This window comes from Podarcis melisellensis (genome assembly GCF_964234715.1).
Source record: "Podarcis melisellensis genome assembly, chromosome: 15".
NCBI classification, from domain to species: Eukaryota; Metazoa; Chordata; class Lepidosauria; order Squamata; family Lacertidae; genus Podarcis; species Podarcis melisellensis.
This window is the reverse complement of record NC_138532.1, coordinates 19,215,850-19,235,005: the sequence shown is the minus strand read 5'-3', so window position 1 is coordinate 19,235,005 and position 19,156 is coordinate 19,215,850. Positions and strand designations below refer to the sequence as shown.

At 47.0% G+C, this 19,156-nt stretch overlaps 1 long non-coding RNA gene across 1 annotated transcript in view; it reads left to right on the top strand.

Moving 5' to 3' along the window:
• Positions 1-2,953, top strand: part of LOC309357746 — a 239,822-nt gene extending 236,869 nt beyond the window's left edge. The window contains exon 2 of the long non-coding RNA XR_014163223.1: positions 2,812-2,953. This is a non-coding gene — a long non-coding RNA (uncharacterized lncRNA). The remainder of the gene's footprint in view (positions 1-2,811) is intronic.
• Positions 2,954-19,156: the final 16,203 nt, after the last annotated feature.

Here is a 19,156-nt window from a genome sequence, read left to right as displayed (position 1 = left end):
AGTTTGCTTAAGAATAAAGTTTGCAATGGGGTAACCAGGAGATAACGGGACGCAGGTGGTGCTGTGGGTTAAACCACAGAGCCTAGGACTTGCTGATCAGAAGGTCGGCGGTTCAAATCCCAGAGACAGGGTGAGCTCCCATTGCTCGGTCCCTGCTCCTGCCAACCTAGCAGTTGAAAAGCACGTCAAAGTTCAAGTAGATAAATAGGTACCACTCCGGCGGGAAGGTAAACAGCGTTTCTGTGGCATGCTCTGGTTCACCAGAAGCGGCTTAATCATGCTGGCCAAGTGACTCAGAAGCTGTATGCTGTCTCTCTCGGCCAGTAAAGCAAGATGAGCGCCACAACCCCAGAGTCGGTCACATCTGAACCTAATGGTCAGGGGTCCCTTTACCTTTTTAACTAGGAGCCATAACCATTGAGCCATAGCTGATGTCCACTTGAGGCCATAGCTCAGTGGCAGAGCCTCTGCTTTGCTTGCAGAAAGTCCCAGGTTCAACAGCTGCTGCCAGTCAGTGTAGACAGTCCTGAGCTAGGTGGACTGATGGTCTGACTCTGAATAAGGTAGCTTCCTGTGTTTCTGTGTACCTCTGGTTGCCACTAGGATTTTAGTATCTTGAGAGTTACACTGCACTCTTAATCTTTCCCCTCTTCTTCCAAATAGTGTGGCTCATCTAGGAACGGTGAATAAATTTGGTTCACTGCACATTCTAATGCAGACCCACTTAAGTCCCATTCCCCAAGATGGTTTTGGTTTGATGTTTGCGCATCTCTGTATTTTGTGATGCAGTTCTCCAACCCTCCCTCCCCCCCAAAAAAAATGTGTGTGTTAGGGCCAAGTGTGTGTATAGTAGTGAATATAGCATACAAAAGAGCATTACATTGGGAAAAACTGCTTCCACAACTGTGTGTATTAGGAGACATGTGCGTTAAAATGCTGACCAACTTTAACAATAATAATTGTCAAGTGATGCAGAAATGTCAACTGAACTGAAGACTGGAAAAATGAGAAACCGAGAGGAGCCAAAATTGGCAGATTTGCCCATCCTTAGACTGATGGGTATGAAAAGATGGCAAAGAAGCACTCTATTTAATTTTTAAAGCAAGTTTGACCAAAAAACAGCAGAAAAAGAAAACATCAGCTCAGATTAATACTAAAATGACCATCCATCTCTAAAGGAGAAAACATGAAAGCTGCCTTTTAGGTAGATTGCCTCTAAGCCACTCTTAATTGAGCATTGTGCTCTATGGGACACTTCTCACATCACAGCCTGGTGCTTCCAGTTGTTTCAGGCTCATAGCTGTCAACCTTTCCTTTTTCTTGCGAGGAATCCTATTCAGAAAATGAACAAAATGCTTGTTTAACCTGGAGGTAGGCTGTATTAGGAGACCCGGGTGGCACTGTGGGTAAAACCTCAGCGCCTAGGACTTGCCGATCGCATGGTCGGCGGTTTGAATCCCCGCGGCGGTGTGAGCTCCCGTCTTTCGGTCCCAGCTCCTGCCCACCTAGCAGTTCGAAAGCACCCCTAAGTGCAAGTAGATAAATAGGTACTGCTTTATAGCGGGAAGGTAAACTGCGTTTCTGTGTGCTGCTCTGGTGCCGGTTTGCCGGAACAGCTTCGTCACGCTGGCCACGTGACCCGGAAGTGTCTGCGGACAGCACTGGCCCCCGGCCTCTTAAGTGAGATGGGCGCACAACCCTAGAGTCAGACACGACTGGCCCATACGGGCAGGGGTACCTTTACCTTTATCTAGGCTGTATGAATTGTATATTGCTTTGTAATGATTTGTTGGGTCTCTGGACCGTAATCAAGATTGTATTGTATTGTATTCAGAATAAGGGAATTTCCCTTTAAAAAAGGGAAACGTTGACAGCTATTTTCAGGCTATAGATCCCATCTGCCCCAAGCTGTGCCCTGCAAGACACCAGTTTGAGGGCAGCTGCCATAGAAAAAGCCAATACCTTGGGTAGAGCCCAGGAGGCAAAAGGGATTCCTCTGAGACGGCTGCCAGGAAACCTTTCAGGCATGCAGATTTTGGCTGGGGCAAGAATACCATTGACAGCCACGGGGAGCTGTGGCAGCCCAGGCTTGCTTCCCCTCTGCCAGGCGCGGCATCCGACAAATTTATTACAGGGAAACATCAGCACTCAGAAGACCTCACCAGCAGTGAGCAATTCTTCAGGCGGCGCAAGTGGCGCATGTTATCGAGATGTCAATTTAATAATTCAATCTCAGCTGCCAAACTGACCCTCTGGAGAGGGGGCTTGGGAAATATCAGGTGCTTTATTGGCTTGGATGAGAGACAGAACCTGCTGCCCTTTTCTTCTGCCGAGACGGTGGCATAACCCGCTTGTGATAGAGGGCTTGAAAGGCTGTGAGGACAATGCAAGGCTGCAAAGTGGTGGTGCAATGCAAAGCCCAAGATAAGAGGCAGGATCAGCACAGAACTTTGGGGGCACCATCCCTATGTTTACAGTAATGCCTCTGAGTACCAGTTGCCGGAAACTGCAGGAGGGGAGTGTTATGTATTCAGTGGTCTGAGCTTGAGTCTGGACTAAGGATTCTGAGCCCCTTGTGACGTTAACATATGAGAGTGCTGGAGGTGAAATAGTTAAACAGGTTACCCAATCAGGACCCAGGGGGGTGGAGTCAGGGGGACTATAAAACCAGCTCTGGGAGGGGCAAAGGGAGGAGTTCGTTGGGAGGTTGGGAGGGAATTGGGATAGAGTTTGTGGATAGGTTGCATTTGTGTAGTGAAATAAACTGAGTCAGGAACAGTTAGGGGCTAGGAAGACAAGTAAATATCTGAGAGGTGGTTTAGTGAGTGAGAGCAGGTAGCAGAAGTTATAGGTCTGGATAGGCACCCCATGAATGTAATTGACTGATACTGTTTATGAAACCATACGCTTGTTAAACTGCAATAAATAAACAAAAGTTTATGTTTCAATTTAACCCTGCCTGGACTCAGTATTGTCCAAGGTAGGGCCTGGGTGGTGGCAGCAAAAAATAAAGTGGTGGCACAGGGATCAAAAGACAGTGAAACTTCCAGGGACCCTGTGTGATCACCACACCCCTGTGTTCTGATTCGATACATGGTATCCAATCACAGAACATTTTAGGATTTAGCCCTCTGCCATTGGCCCTTAAAATCTGAGTCATGATTCGCAGCTTGGAAGTTTAGACAGCCAATCACGTTGGGAGTGGGAGTGGCCTTCAGAAATGTATATAAGCAGCTGCTTTGCCCCTGTTGCCCATTTCTGTAGTTCAATAAAGGTTCTTGCTGTTATCACTCGTGGGAACCCACCTACACTTCAGGGAGAGTTGTCTTGAGTTTGGGTCCTGCTTGAGGGTTGCCCACAGGCATCTGGGTGGTTACTGTGATAACAGGATTCTGGACTAGATGGAACTGCCAACTTCCTTTTAATATTAAGGAACCAAGGAGGCTCCATCATGCCAAGTCTACATTGTCTACACTGGCTGGCAGTGTCTCTCTAGGGTTCCAGGGTTCCTCTCCACATCTGCCATGGGGATTGAACCTGGGACCTTCTGCATCAAAGGGAAGCACTCTCCCACTGAGCTGTGGTCAAAATGTGTTCACTCTGCAGCAAAGGGCTCTATCAAGGTCAAAATCTTCCAATTGCTATTCTCAGTTGTTTTGGATGTTCCTAGAACATTTGCAGTTCAAGTCACTCTGTGTGGGCAGTGGGCAAGGGACGTGAGTATCGCCGTGGCAATTAAATGCCCCTTAAGTGACATATCGTGAGCTTTGTCTCTGACCTCCTGCATAATTTGGGCCATTTTGGACGGCCGTGCAAACAGGGAGAGGGGAGAGTGCTGGTACTTGGAAGCAGTTCAGCATAACCTCCAGGTCAAGAAGAGACCTTTCTGGGGCCATGAGTTGGATTCTTGTCGAGCAAAATGAAAAGAAATGAAATATAACAGCTCAAGATCAAAGGAGCCGTGATTAGGAGTGTGTCCTGGTGCTTTCGTGTTGCTACTTTAATGCAGTTAGGGTGGTACCTCGGGTTACATACACTTCAGGTTACATGCACTTCAGGTTACAGACTCCGCAAACCCAGAAATAGTGCCTCAGGTTAAGAACTTTGCTTCAGGATGAGAACAGAAATCGTGTTCCGGCAGTGCGGTGTCACAGCAGGAGGCCCCATTAGCTAAAGTGGTGCTTCAGGTTAAGAACAGTTTCAGGTTAAGAACGGGCCTCCGGAACGAATTAAGTACTCAACCCGAGGTCCCACTGTATTGCCTGGCTGAAATGGACCGATTTGCCAGTTCTCTCAGAGCAGGTGTGAGGAACCTTTGGCCTTCCAGATATTTCTGCACTACAACTCCCATCACCCCTGGTCATTGGCCATGTTTGCTGGGGCTGGTGGCATTTGTAGTTCAGCAGTATCTGAAGAGCCAAAGATTCCCGACACCTGCCCTGGAGGAACTGGCTTAGGGAAGATTGGTCCATTCAACAGGGGAATAGAGTTCTGCTTAGTATGACGTAGGCTCCGCCTTTTGATGGCAACGTTCTGCAAAACAACAGTGATAGGTCCTTTCTGTCTCCCCAGTGCAGATTTTATTTGCTTAGCCAATTTTTTCCCCATTTGTTATAGTATCAATATTTAATCAGAACCAACAATAAGTCTCACAGTGCTCTATAGTGTAAGCCCTCTGGCCTAGGCAGTCTACAGTCTAAGTTCTGCTGAGACAGAACATCAGAAGTTACCTTTTCAAAAACAAAAAACAGAATTTTGGTCCCCCTCCAGGCCAAAATTGATCACTCTGACTGGAAGCAGCTCTCCGGGGTCTCAGAAGAGTGTGAGAGCCTTTCCCATCGCCATCTTCTTGGAATTGGAAATGCAGCCAGGGATTAGACCTGGGACTCCCTTTGGGGGAAAGTGTGAGTGCTAGCCCTGAGCTGCATCCCTTCCCTTCAGGAAAGGAATGAAGGGAGGCAGAATTGATAACCCACCGAGAAAGGGGTCTGGGTGAGAACTGCAAAGGGTGGGTGTGAGCCACTCCCTGAGCAGATCTGCAACACTGAAGACAGTCCTGCTCACATCTACTCAGAAGTACATCCCATTGAGTTCAAGAGGGTTGGGAGGGTGGCGTGGCGTGGGGTGGGGACAAGGGAGATAATTATACCTGTGGCTGAGCCAGAAGAGGAGGAGATGATTCAGAGCTAACTAGCAGGAGCAGCTAATCAGTCCTATTGTATAACTAGGACCCAATCCCAATATCTGTTGCTCTCGCTTCTTAGTGGCAGAACTGGGCTAGGCATGGCATTTAATGGGCATAGGCAAAGGATGGGGGGCACTGTTGACCTTCTGTATGGGTCACTGGAGCCAGTGGCGTAGCGTGGGGGTGCAGGGGGGCCGGCCGCACCAGGCGCAACATCTGGGGGTTAGGGTTAGGGGGCGCAAATCCACGGGTTAGGGGGCACAAATTACTTGCCTTGCCCCGGGTGCTGAAAACCCACGCTACGCCACTGACTGGAGCTGCCCTTGATCTCTTGGACAAGCCCAAAGACTTTGCCTCTGGTTTACATCTACAGTCATACCTCGGGTGAAAGCTTTGGGATAAGTATTTTCGGGTTGCGCGCTGCGGCGACCCAGAAGTAACAGAGTGTGTTACTTCCAGGTTTCGCCACTCGCGCATGAGCAAACAGTAAAAATGACGCCACACGCATGCACAGAAGTGGTGAATCGTGACCCGCGCACACGCAGACGTGGTTGCGTTCACTTCTGGATGCGAACAGGGCTCCGGAATAGATCCCATTCGCATCCAGAGGTACCACTGTATTAAAGTGCTTTGGGAAGATACCGTGGATAACATTGCATGAGGCACAGAGGCTTTATATTTTTATTTTTATTTTTAGAAGTTCATGTAATGAAGGAGCTTACAGCATTAAACCCATTCACTCAAAGACACACTGGCTTTATATGCTTCCTCCCTTTGTGCCACCAGACAAAAGTGGCCTGGAATATTAATGCATAAAGCTATTAGGATCCTTCCTAGCAGGATCTCCACCTACTTACAGGGGAAGGGCAATGGCTTATGGTAGAAACACTTGCTTTGCATGCAGTGCATCCCAGATTCAGTCCCCAGCATCTTCAGGTAGAGCTGGGAGAGGCTCATGCCTGAAGCCTTGAAGAGCCTCTGCCAGTCAGTGTAGACAATGCTGAGCTGGATGGACCAATGTCCCACCTCGGTATAAGACAGTTCCCCATGTTACTGTGTTCCTTCCTCTGCCGCTTGATGGGCAATACCAAAGATGAGGTTGACCACATGGAAGACCTTCAAAGAGGCATCCACAGATTCAGTGAGGTTCCTCAACCTTGCACCAGCAGCAAACAGCTCTCAAAATGTGGAGGAAAAGAGGTTGGCCCCATTACTTCCATTCCCCTGAGGTTGGTGACATTTGGTGGGAACGTTCCCAGTGTCTAATTCCTGGCAGGGTCTCTCCTCTCATCCTTTTGTTTCCGGCAGTAATTGCCCGTGAACATGTTAATGTTTCTGGCAAGAGCCAGCTGGCCCTGGCAAAGACATCTCGGCCCAGGCATAAAGGGGAGCTTGTTGTGTGCGAGCCATTCCTGGGCTTCACCAAGCTGGAAAGAGAGGAGGCAGCCAATGGGAGCAAACATGCGAGGGGATGGGAATGTGCTTGCAGGAAGGAGGAGAGTCAGAAGCACAGGGGAGCTTCTGTCAGAAGGGTCTGGGCTCCCCCTATAATAAACCTCACAGCCTGCAGCCAGGATACAGTCGAGTCATTTGCTACCTGTGGGGAATCTGCGCTCTGGTCTCAGATCCTTCTGCAGGGGTGCATGGGAACCAATGAGCAACACTGATCCTGTGACTGGCAGGTGGCAGGCTTATCTCTGAGCATACACCTGAAGCACTATTGACCTTATGAAGAGTCAATGGCTTCCCCCAAGGCATAGGAGCCAACTCCTAGGGGCCAAGGGAGGCTGGGCCTGTCCAATGTTGATGGGTAAGGTAAAGGTAAAGGGACCCCTGACCATTAGGTCCAGTTGTGGCCGACTCTGGGGGTTGTGACGCTCATCTCGCTTTATTAGCCGAGGGAGCCGGCGTACAGCTTCCGGGTCATGTGGCCAGCATGACTAAGCCGCTTCTGGCGAACTAGAGCAGCGCACGGAAACGCCGTTTACCTTCCTGCCAGAGCGGTACCTATTTATCTAGTTGCACTTTGTCATGCTTTCAAACTGCTAGGTTGGCAGGAGCTGGGACCGAGCAATGGGAGCTCACCCTGTCACGGGGATTTGAACCGTCAACCTTCTGATCAGCAAGTCCTAGGCTCTGTGGCTTATGTTGAGAAAGCTGGGGGTTTATGTTGAGAAAGCTGGGGATAATATCCTAACAGTTTAACCCACAGCGCCACCCGCATCCCTATGGTATTTGATTCTATTGCCCATCAAATGGTGTGCGTATGCCATGTCATGTGATGGATTATTTGGGCTGGGGCTTACCTGACACACACAAACACACACACAATATTTTATTCAAGTTGGCACCGCTGCCCCAAGGACTTGGACCAGAGTTCCTCTTTCAAAACAAAAGACATCTTCAATTAGAGGGTGGACCTCTGTAAAGTAGGGCTTTTTCAGCCGGAACTCGCTGGAACTCAGTTCCGGTGCCATTGTCATTCTAAGAGTACGAGGAAGGCGTTCATGGTGAGTTCTGGCACCTGAGTCGGACACATGGCCAATTTCAGTAGGCAGCTCTGGGCTTGACGATCTCATGCCAAGGCAGCTGTGTACAAGTATAAGAAGCAGCAGGTGAATGATATATCTTAGCAGTTTCCCACTAGTATTGACTGATTCTGCCCCATTGCCTGTGCTGATAAAGTGAGCAAGAGGGGTCTTGGCTGCACAGAGGCTACAGGCAGGTGCAGATACGAGACTGTCTTTCTCTGGCCAAAGCAAGCAAATAAAGAGGAAACATGGAAATAACCTGAAAACCAATGAAGCGGAGAAAGCAATGATTCCAGGACATTCCACAGCACCGGACAGCCTTTTGCCCTGCGTATTACAAATCATATAACATACCACTTGCTCCGGGCTATGAAGTAGACATCAGAAAGATATAGCACAAGCTGTTGAGGGCGTGCCGTCCCATCTGTCTAGCTGCCAATAGCTCAAGTAGCCTGGGAGCCCAGATAGGGCAGCTACCCAGTGGCTCAAGGAAAGGGTTAACTGCTTCTTTCAGGGGCAAACCACTCGCCTCACTCTGCCTAATGGTAGAGCCAGCCTTAATGTACATTATTTCACTTACACCAAAATGAAGCCAGCCAGTCCTTGCAGGGCGAGGAGGTTCCTGCTTGTTCCGCTGAGTGAAGCCCTGGGCTTCTGCCACGACTGCTTCCTATTTGCTGAGACCCTGCTTTCTCCAGATCAACAGATCTTGGCTGCCCACATGGGTCATATGCAAGCACTTTTGTGCAAACCCAGTTTGTAAAATGGGCCTCGTCCAGACAGGATTCCCAGTCATGGGCTTGCACCCAAGCTTATCCCAGCTTGGCCCCTGCAGGAGTGCCGCGGCAGTGCTGTGACTCAGATAACAGGCATCACCTTGCCAATAAACTTGCTGGGTATGACATCCCAGGCATCTTTGGACTCCACATTCCCCGGCGCAGGCGCTTCCTCCGCACAAATGCCGCACGATACGAGGCACCGCATGCTGACAACATTGCCAGCTGCCCAGCTGGAATGGCACACCATGGTATCCAGCATGGCATCCAGACTATTTTGAAACATGTCAGAGATGTTTCAAATGCTCCTTTCTGTCTCTCTTCTCTCCAGACACCCACTGGCCTGACACACAGACAAGCTCCACAGAGCACAGCCCTTGCAGTAGAACAGCAGAGCAGGCTTTTGGCTGCACCAAATAGCCATCACACATATCACACAATGCAATAGAACGACACAACTGTCTCACTTCCCCAGACAGATCTTAACCTATTACAGTATTTGTAAGAATTGATTCCAAATATCATTGAATTTGTCCATGGCAAGTCTGCGTTTGTATGCAAGTTGTTCATATGTTGTGAGTTTATAAAAGTCTTCAATCCAATCATAGATGGGAGCCGCATTCTGTTTTGGTTTTTTTGTAATAGGTTAAGATCCGGGGAAGTACAATATCAACCTTATAAAGCACAGTGGTACCTCAGGTTACAGACGCTTCAGGTTACAGACTCCGCTAACCCAGAAATAGTACCTCAGGTTAAGAACTTTGCTACAGGATGAGAACAGAAATCACACGGCGGCGGTGCAGTGGCAGCGGAAGGCCCCATTAGCTAAAGTGGTGTCTCAGGTTAAGAACAGTTTCAGGTTAAGAACGGACCTCTAAAACAAATTAAGTTCTTAACCCGAGGTACCACTGTATACAGTTTTTGGTCCCCCCCTCCCCCCTTTATTTTCTCTTCTACACAGGTTCTGTTTCCTTTTTTCTTTTTCTTTTCCCTCTTTTATTTACATCTCACTACATTTAGTGCTCATATAATTATGTAGTTTTTGAACTTTCAATAAAGATGTTTTTTTAAAAACAACAACAGCCAACTGTCTCACTTTGCCTCAGCTGAGTTTCACTTCTGTAAGAGGTAGGTCCCTTGGGAGCGTTCTGGTCCAGCCCTATCACTAGACAAACAAAGCTGGTGCAGGCGTGTGGAAGGGGCATTGACGGCAGTTGCCCTGCCCATTCCTCCATTGGCTATTCCCCTTCCGTCAGTTGCCAAGGAGGATGCTGTTGCTGGGGCTGAAATAAGAGTGAAGTCCATTAAGACCACATCCACACATTTAAAGCATATTTATCCCACTTTAGCCACCATGGCTTCCCCCCACCCACCCAAAAGAATCCTGGGAACTGTAGTTTGCTATGCACAATTCCAAGCACCCTTAACAATCTACAATTCCCATGAGTTTCTTATGGGGGACAATGACACCATGACTTTTAAAACTGGTATAAGAGTGCTTTAAATGTGTGGACGCTGTTGAATGGTCTCTTTAAATTTGAAGGTTCATTATTGTTCCACAAGATGTGTATTTCTTTAAGGGCCAGAGCAAATAACATGACCTGGTTTTATTTTATAAAAAAATAAAAATGTTGTTGTTGTTGTTACATGGAATGCCATGGAGTGGGGCACATGGTCTCTTCATTTTGGGTCAGTCCAGGGAACAGGCTCTGCATCCCCCAGAATGAATCCCTGTCTTCCAAGAGACCCTTTTACGCCAAAGGCTATCGTGGCTTCTCAGGAAACTCAGCCAGAGAGGCCTGAGATGCAAGCACAAGACCTACCACCCCACCGTCTTCCCGCAACAGCAAGCAGAACAATAACAGACACCCCTATAATCAAATCCCGGTAATGAGGAAGCATTCATTATCACATTATTGAGCCTGCGCAGCCATCTGAAAGGTGCATTTGTGCTCTGCTCTTAATCAAACCCGCCGGTAATTGACAACCATCGCTCTGCTCCGCGGGAGAGGGTTGCAAACACCGCAAAGAAACGTTTTGTGAGCAGAACACCAGCCTCCTCCACTTTGTGGGATCGATTCATTTGACTTTGCAATTAAATTTGCTTAAATGTGTTTGATCGGCGCAGATTCAGGGGAAGCAAAGTAGCTATGAGGGCAGCCTAATATTAATTTCAGACTGCAGAAGCAGCAGCAGCCACAGCAGCAGCCGCCTTGACGCACAGCACAGGAATATGGGAAGCTTCCCTGTGTTCCAAGTGAGGCCAAAGATCCATCTAGCTCAGGGCTCTCAACACGGACTGGCAGCAGCTCTCCAGGGTTTGGGGAAGAGGGTCTCTCCTAGCCCTACCTGGAGATGGTTGGGATTGAACCTAGGGGCTTCTGGGTGCAAAGAAGAAGAAGAAGAAGAAGAAGAAGAAGAAGAAGAAGAAGAAGAAGAAGAGAAGAGTTTGGATTTGATATCCCGCTTTCCTTTCCCTTCCTCCCCCACAACAAACACTCTGTGAGGTGAGTGGGGCTGAGAGACTTCAAAGAAGTGTGACTAGCCCAAGGCACCCAGCAGCTGCATGTGGCGGAGCGGGGATGCGAACCCAGTTCACCAGATTACGAGTCTACCGCTCTTAACCACCACACCACACTGGCTCTGCCACTGAGCTCTATTAACCTTTTTAAAAGGACAACCAAGGGCCCTGCTGGATCAGACCAAAGGCCTATTATTATTATTATTATTAATATTATTATTATTATTATTATGTTTGCAGCAGTCGGCAACCAGATGCCTCTTGGAAACGCCACAAGCATGGAGGCACTCCCTGTTTTATACCTGCAGCATCTGTTACTCAGAGGTAGACTGCTCCTGTACATGGATATTCCATTTAACTAACACAGCTAGCAGCTGCGGATAAAACACACTTCCCATAAATTTGTCTATTCCTTTAAAAGAAAGAGTTATCTAAGCTAGCGATCACTGCAACATCTTGTAGACGCGAAGTCAATAGCTCTGTTTCAAATGACCACAGAGGGGCTGTTTGCTGGCTCGTTGTTGTTTTATTTTAAAGCGGGGAGGGGAGGGGAGAATGTTTTTAATTATATAATGCATGCTTGGCAAGTGAGCCAGTAATCTTTGCAGAGGCAGCTGAAAATAGGCTGTAAAAGGGATGTTTTCCCGCAGTTGTACATAACTGAAACTCCCCATTCCCTCCCCCCCCCAAAAAAAAGTTCATTTTGAAATTTACAGCGAGCTTCTGGGAAAATGTGCAACATATTTTTTCCTTCTCCCATTAGAACATTGGAGTGGGAGAGAAAGAGACACAGAGTTGGTGGTGGTATGGTAGGTGGGTGGGGAATCGGTTTTCTGACAAAGTGGTTTGGAAATAAGACTATCAGAAAAGCCCTTCAGCAACCAGATCAGTCGAAATGGGAGTTTTCTAGACCATTATCCTCTTTCCCTAAGAAACCAACCAGATACCCCAATGGGAAGATGCCAAGTAGGACATAGGGAGCAACAGCACTCTCCTGCTACTCTCTGAGGTGTACTGGGGAACTTCCAGGAGGTTGCAAACTTATGGTGGGCGTGGCCAGAGGCAAATGTGGGAGGAGCCATGCATGGGACTCTAAGCTCCATTCCAGCAAAGCAAATGTCAGAGGCTTCTTCTGTGCACCCGCCTTTCTCCAACATTCCTCCAGGTGAGCAAGAGGATTTTGGACCATTCCACACCACACTCCAGCCCAGCAAAAGATTTTGAGGAGAGAGAAAGTTGCAGATGGGGGGAGGAAGGGACCAGGGAGAGACCCAATGGCCAGGTGTTGAAGCCCAGAGGGCAATTTTCCCACCCCTTCTCTGAGTGGCTTGAGGCCAGGTTACCCAAAGGACAGCCTTCACCTGTATGACCCTGTGAGACTCTGCTTGGAGGCCTCCTCAGTCATGGCCCCACTTTTTTGGACCTCCCCTCCAAGGGATTTGCATAAGACCAGTGGTGTAGTGTGGGGGGTGCAGGGGGGGCCAGCCGCACCGGGCACAACATCTGGGGGTTAGGGTTGGGGGCGCAAATCCACGGGTTAGGGGGCGCAAATTACTTGCCTTGCCCCGGGTGCTGACAACCCACGCTACGCCACTGCATAAGACCCCTTCAGTTCAGGGCTTAAAACAGCACTTAACTTGAGCTGCATGGGTGTTTTTTTGTTTTTAAAGAAAGGATTTCTAACACTGCTAGTCTGGAACTGTTTGGAGCTGCTGCTGCATCTAATAATAATAATAATAATAATAATAATAATAATAATAGATGTATTATTTATACCCCGCCCATCTGACTGGGTTGCCCCAGCCACTCTGGGCAGCTTCTGACACATATTAAAGCATAATAAAAACATCACACATTAAAAACCTTCCTATACAGGGCTGCCTTCAGTAATGCAAGGAGTGATGAAAGATGCTTTCCACACAGCCTACTGGAGAGGCTACTGGATGAAAGGCAAAAGCCTATCAAGATTGCAAAGCACAGCATTCAAGAAAACATTTCCCCAGATGATGAGATGTGTACTATTTCAATTTGCTGCTCCTATTGTTATGATGGCTAAAATAAGAATAGCTCATATATAAATGGCTGGTGAATTGTCTTGGCAGTTTAAAAGCTTGCTTTTATTTAAATGTCATTGTAAAATGATGCACGTTGAGGCAAATCATACACAGAGAAAAATCCGTGTGTGTGTGTGAATGGTTTCTGAACTAGAACTAACTGACCAGATCTTGAGAGTTGTGGTCTATAGCTCAGTGAAGACATCAACTCGTTGCATGTAGCAGCTGTGAAACGGGTGAAATGTTTAGGGGTCATTAGCAAAGGTATTGAAAATAAAACTGCCGATATCATTACGTCTTTACACAAATCTATTGTGTGATCACACCTGGAATACTGTGTGTATGGCTTTGATCACCGCACATGAAAAGGGATATTCCAGCACTCAAGAAGGTTCAGAAGAAGTTAGCTGAGGTGATTAGATGGAACAGCTCTTCTGTGAAGAGAAGCTACAACACTGGGGGTGGGTGGGTGTTAGTTTAAAAGCCAAGTGAGGGAGGGCGGTGCTAACAGAGGTCTATAAAATTATTTGTGATGTTGAGGAAGTGGATAGAGAGAAGTTTCCTTTCTCTCTCATAATACTAGGACCTACAGACATCTTGAGGAGCTGAATGTTGGGAGATACAGAACAGGCTGTGCATAGTTAAACCAATGATTTCACCGCCCCAAGATGCAGTCATGGTCACCAACTAGGATGACTTTAAAAGGGGGTTGGACAAATTCTGCAGGAGAAGGCTATCAATGGCTGATAGCCAGGATGGCTATGTACTGCCTTCAGCATCAGAGGCAACATGCCCGGAATACAAGTTGCCAGGAGTTGGAGGTGAGTAGAGTGTTGTTGAACTCAGGTGTTGCCTTTGGGGCTTCCCATAGGAGGCATCAGGTTGGCTGCTGTGAGAACAGGACTCAGCTGGATTGGTAAAGAAAAAAGCGTTTTATAGATGTCATATATGCAATATAAGACTGTGACACCAGATGGCGCTGTGGAGTCCCATCTTTCCCTACGGGATTTCCCTGTCTGAGTTTACAATGTGTTTAACTGAATAATTTATTTGAAGTGTCTAGATCCAGGTCAGATGTTGGACTAGATGGGCCACCGGCCTGATCCAGCTGGAGGGCTCTCCTCACATTTGTATCTTGTAGTCTAGGGTTTTTTGCAACTCTGTGTTTAATCCTAAAAGGCAGCCTAGAAATCCTTAAATTGATGAATGCATACGAAAGCTGTCTTGATGTCGTATTTTGCAACTATATCAATATACCATTTATTTTATTTTATTTTATTTTTACATCATGCTTTCCCAGGATATGAAGAGTTCATGGTCACATTGGTAAAAGACAGCATGAAGGCAAAGCCACTTCCGACATCAGGAGGAGGTGGTGTTGCGGGCTTCACTCCCCCAACACGCGTGCGGAGGCTGGCTTCCAGCCCCCGCGCGATCAGGGGAATCCTCAGGCCGTGTCATCCCCTGAGCCGGCCAATCGGCTACCTTGGGGTGTGTGGCTTGCCTCATTTAAGGCAGGCGCGGCCCCGGGATCTCCCTCTTTGGTCTGCGCAGCTGCTGTGGTTTTTCGCCTACCTCGTAGAAAATCGTCACAACTCCTTTGGTTTTGGCGGTTAGGCATTGGTAGGGGTATTGTTATGTAGATGTGTTGGGAAGAGCGCCATCACCTCCCCCAAATATTTAAGGGTAATCCGGTAAAGGATTCCAGGGGGCATGGCCTCATCCGAAGCCTATGGAGGTCAGGGCCTAAAGCGCGCCCCTGAGTGGTGACCCCGGGGGAGTCCCTAGTTGATGTGCATCAGCAGGGCTCCCCCTGCTGGTGTTAAACCTTCCCGGTCTTCAAGCAAACAGGCTGAAGCTGGATAGTCGGATAGGACCAATGCCTAAGGCAATACTGCTCTTCACCTGTAACCAATCAAGTTGTGGCCGATTTTAGCCCATTAACCTAAAACAATGGTGTCCTGTGTCTTTATTTCTACTGGGTGGAGGCGGGAACTCACCACGCAATCATAAAACAAGTGCATCAAGGTTGTATTTGGGGTGGAAGTGATTTTACTTTATCAAAGCTCACATGGAGGAGAATGGTGTATTGGAAGGGAAGGGAAAGAAACTCTGTGGAGCTCAAGTTACAAATTCTTCTAGCTAAACTGGGAGGAATGGAAAACAGGAGCGTAGTAAGCCCAATGAATATTATAAGACCCCCAGCCTTAGGCTTTGCTGAGCATTGCTTAAGGCTATTCGCACATGCATGCACACACAGAAAGAGACATACACTTTTGTCTGCTGTGGAGGTGACAGAAAGTGGCAGAATGCAGAGAGGTATAAAACCCTGATTCCCAGTCTGTTTCTACAGCTTAAGGGTTCATGTAGGACTGATCCAACAGGAGAAATGTAAGCTTTTCCTGGAAATAAAAGATCTGCACTTGAAGAGGAAAGCCTGCCTTTGAGTCAGGATTCCCAAGTAGACTCTTGCAACGTTGTAGCTCATCCTTATGGTGGCAAAACACAAGATTTATCACTGGTGCATCTTCTTGGCAGTGAATAAAAAGCTGTCAAGTGGTCACCTCTAATTGCATTCAAGACAGGCCTCCTTTGTTCAGACTTTAAGCAAGTAAACATTTGGCATGGAGCTGCAGGAGAGGTTAGGGTTGGAGAACGAGAATGGTGTGGCGTCGGCAAGGCTTACAGGGCATGGGCTGGATCAGTCCCGCAGAGATCCTCCGTGGACCGGGCCAGCGCAGCACGACACCAGAAATTGCTTCTGTGCATGTCCATGGCACTGGAAATTGCTTCTGCATATGCCCAGATACCAAAAATTGTGCCTGCGAAGAAGTGATTTCGGCATCTGGGCATGTGCAGAAGCGATTTCTGGAGCTGCAGAAGAGAGTCCCCGCACTACACTGCGCTGGTTTAGCGCAGTGCGCTGGGACTCACTGAGTGGGCGGCTTGTTTTGGGAGCGGCTCATGGGCCAGTTAAGCGACCCTCATGGGCCGCTTCTGGCCCATGGGCCTTAAGTTGCCGACCTCTGGGCTTAGGCTAGGTAATTGCTGGTGAAAGAAAATGCTCATCCAATGGTTTTTAAATGCACGTTCAAACCAACAATGTCATTTTCAACCCCTCTGCAAAACCACAACAAAGTAGCGCATTACAAAACAAACTGCTGTCAACACGTTTTTTAAAAGATCAATTCCTTCAGCACTCCAGTGCAGCAGCACTAAAAGTACTGAGAGTAGGAAAGGGGAAGTATGGTTAGGTTATGAAGAAGCATTGCTTGATTTGCATATAGTCTGTATCACTGAGATGTTTTGCCAGCCAAATTGCTAATGTTCAGGTTCCATGCTTTATATGATTGAAGTCCGCTCACTACAGCTGCATCAGAGTGCAGAAGGAGCGGTTCCCATTTGGAAGTCTCTTGAGCAGCTGCTTTTATGATGGCCACAAATTCAGTGGGCCAGTATATAATTAGGTAGAAATTAACTTGTAAAGGTGAACCTACCTATTGGATATTTTCTAAAACAATGCAAGAACTGAAATACAACCACTCTACAAAAATTGCACTGCTCTGAATTTTTGCAATGCAATTCTCCAGTCAAGTAATGTATAGAAAAATGAATATAAAGTGTTCATACAAAAACATAATTCAGGAAAATAACACACCAAAATGCACTACCTATGGGGAAATAGCTTTGTCAAAAAAGAATTGCACTAAAATACTGTTTAAAATACTGAAATAAATTTCATGAGACTTAAAAAAACAACCTAATTGTAAAGTGTTATGGGATTGTGGAGCACTGAATTTAAGATTGTAATAAAATGAGAAAGTGAGAAAAACTGAAACTGACAGATCCACCCAACTCTATATACAATAAAGACTAATCATCACTATTAGAAATGCAGGAAGAAGTTGATACTTGCAAATTTCAGTATAACTGACCTGAGCTGTGCTTTCTGAATTAATGTGCATTTTGGAATGCAGGTATCTACACTTCTCTGAATACTGTATTGTAGAGCTTAGATAATTCAAAAACGTATCAAGATGCATGTCAAAATGTGTATTGTGAGCTAGCAAATGTTTAGAAATGTATTTGAGAGAAAATTCATTTTGAAAGACATTTTTAAATGCAGATTTTTAAAAAGAGAATAAATTTGCAGATTAATGTGGAAACAGGACAAAATGGATTTATGAGCGACCATATGCAAAAGGAGATGACAACAGGCTGATCCCTCCATTCCTAATCACTGTTTTAAGGTTAATCCTTAAGAGGGCAGAAGATGGCTCAAGATCTCCAAGGAGATCTGGCTAATGGGCAGTAGATTCACAGGGATTTCTGACTCCCATAGAAATGCAGAATTGTTCCACCTAACCACTCCTCCCCCCAAAAGAAAATATTGCATTTGCTGAAATGAAGAAAACTTGGCAGGGTAACCAAGGAAAGATTTTTGTGTGGCAGGATAATGAGGTTAGGACAGTTCTGATACTCAGAAAGAATCTCTTTTCTCTGGAAGGAGCTGGTTAAATGCCATGTTGTTGTTGTTCTATTATCATTATCATTATTTCAGAGCAAATTAACAAAGCAAGGAAAAAGGAAACCATCAGCTCACAATGAGAATACAATAACAATCAATACATACATCTTAATTTAAACATATTTAAACATATAAATCAATATAAGCTACCCAAATATACAGATTGGTATTGACACAAAATGATGTTTAGAAGAAATATGTCCAAGTGTAGCCATAACAGACAGTGTGTGCTGATGCTTCCATGCTCAAAACATTAGTCTGTTAGCGACCAGAAGGGCTTGCAAAATCCACTCTAATTGTGATGTCCTGCTGACATCCCATCCCAAAACCTGATTAGCTCTAGCAGGTGGGCAGAGCGCTGTTGCTCTCTGGTCCAGGCTTCTTGTTGGCCACTGTGAGAACAGGATGCTGGACTAGATAAGCCATTGGCCAGTTCCGGCAAGCTTATCTTATGTTCTTCTTCAGGTTATGAACCTACAGGCAAAGTTCAGGGAAGAAGGGTTATCGCCGTTAATATTTTGCCAAAAACCACAGCTCAAGGATCTTCGAGAAGTTCTGAAGTGTTTTGTAATAAATGGAAACCGTTCTCTGCAACACATCCACACCCCGCCAAATTCCCTGGGGAGTGACAGTGCAGCCGGCGAGTTAGAGCCACTTGTGTTTTTGAAATGGCAACACTATCAAACCAGGGAACTCAGGCAAGAAGGATGAGCATGCCCTGCTCCCCAGTGGCCTTCTGGGCGCTGCTTAATGATTTGTGCTCTTGCAGCGGGAGGAGAATAGCACCCACAGGAGACATTGGTGCCACAATATTCCTTTCCTTTCACAAAAGCCCACACAACGGGCAGCCATGAGGCGCCCTCTCTGTTTTGATTGCACCACTCGTCTGATGCAACCTCAGGAGTGCCAGTGTCGCCCTTCCGCCTCCTGGGATCAATTTATTTTACTCCGGCTCCAGAGCACAGCTTTGCTTAGACAGCCAGGTATGTTCATTTAATCACCTGCAGCTGTCTGGGTCTGAAATGTCAGGGCAGGTGCTTTGACCGTCGCCACTACCCACCTTGACCTCTTGTGTTTGCCTATCAGGGTAAAAAAAAAAGTAAAGGTAAAGGACCCCTGGATGGTTAAGTCCAGTCAAAGGCAACTATGGGGTTGCGGCACTCATCTTGCTTTCAGGCCGAGGGAGCCTTCATTTGTCCTCAGACAGCTTTCTGGGGCACGTGGACAGCATGACTAAACCACTTCTGCCGCATGGAGGACTGTGACGAGTGCCAGAGTGCACAGAAACACTGTTTATCTTCCCGCTGCAGCAGTACTTATTTATCTACTTGCACTGGTGTGCTTTTGAACTGCTAGGTGGGCAGGAGCTGGGACAGAGTAATGGGAGCTTACCACCGTCGCATGGATTCAAACTGCCAACCTTCTGTTGGCAAGCCCAAGAGGCTCAATGGTTTAGACCACAGCACCACCTCTCAGGGTAGACTTTGAGTGCTCCAGAGCAGGGATCTTACACACTCTGTGGGCATTAAACTAGGCATGGACAGCTTGAGAGAGACACACA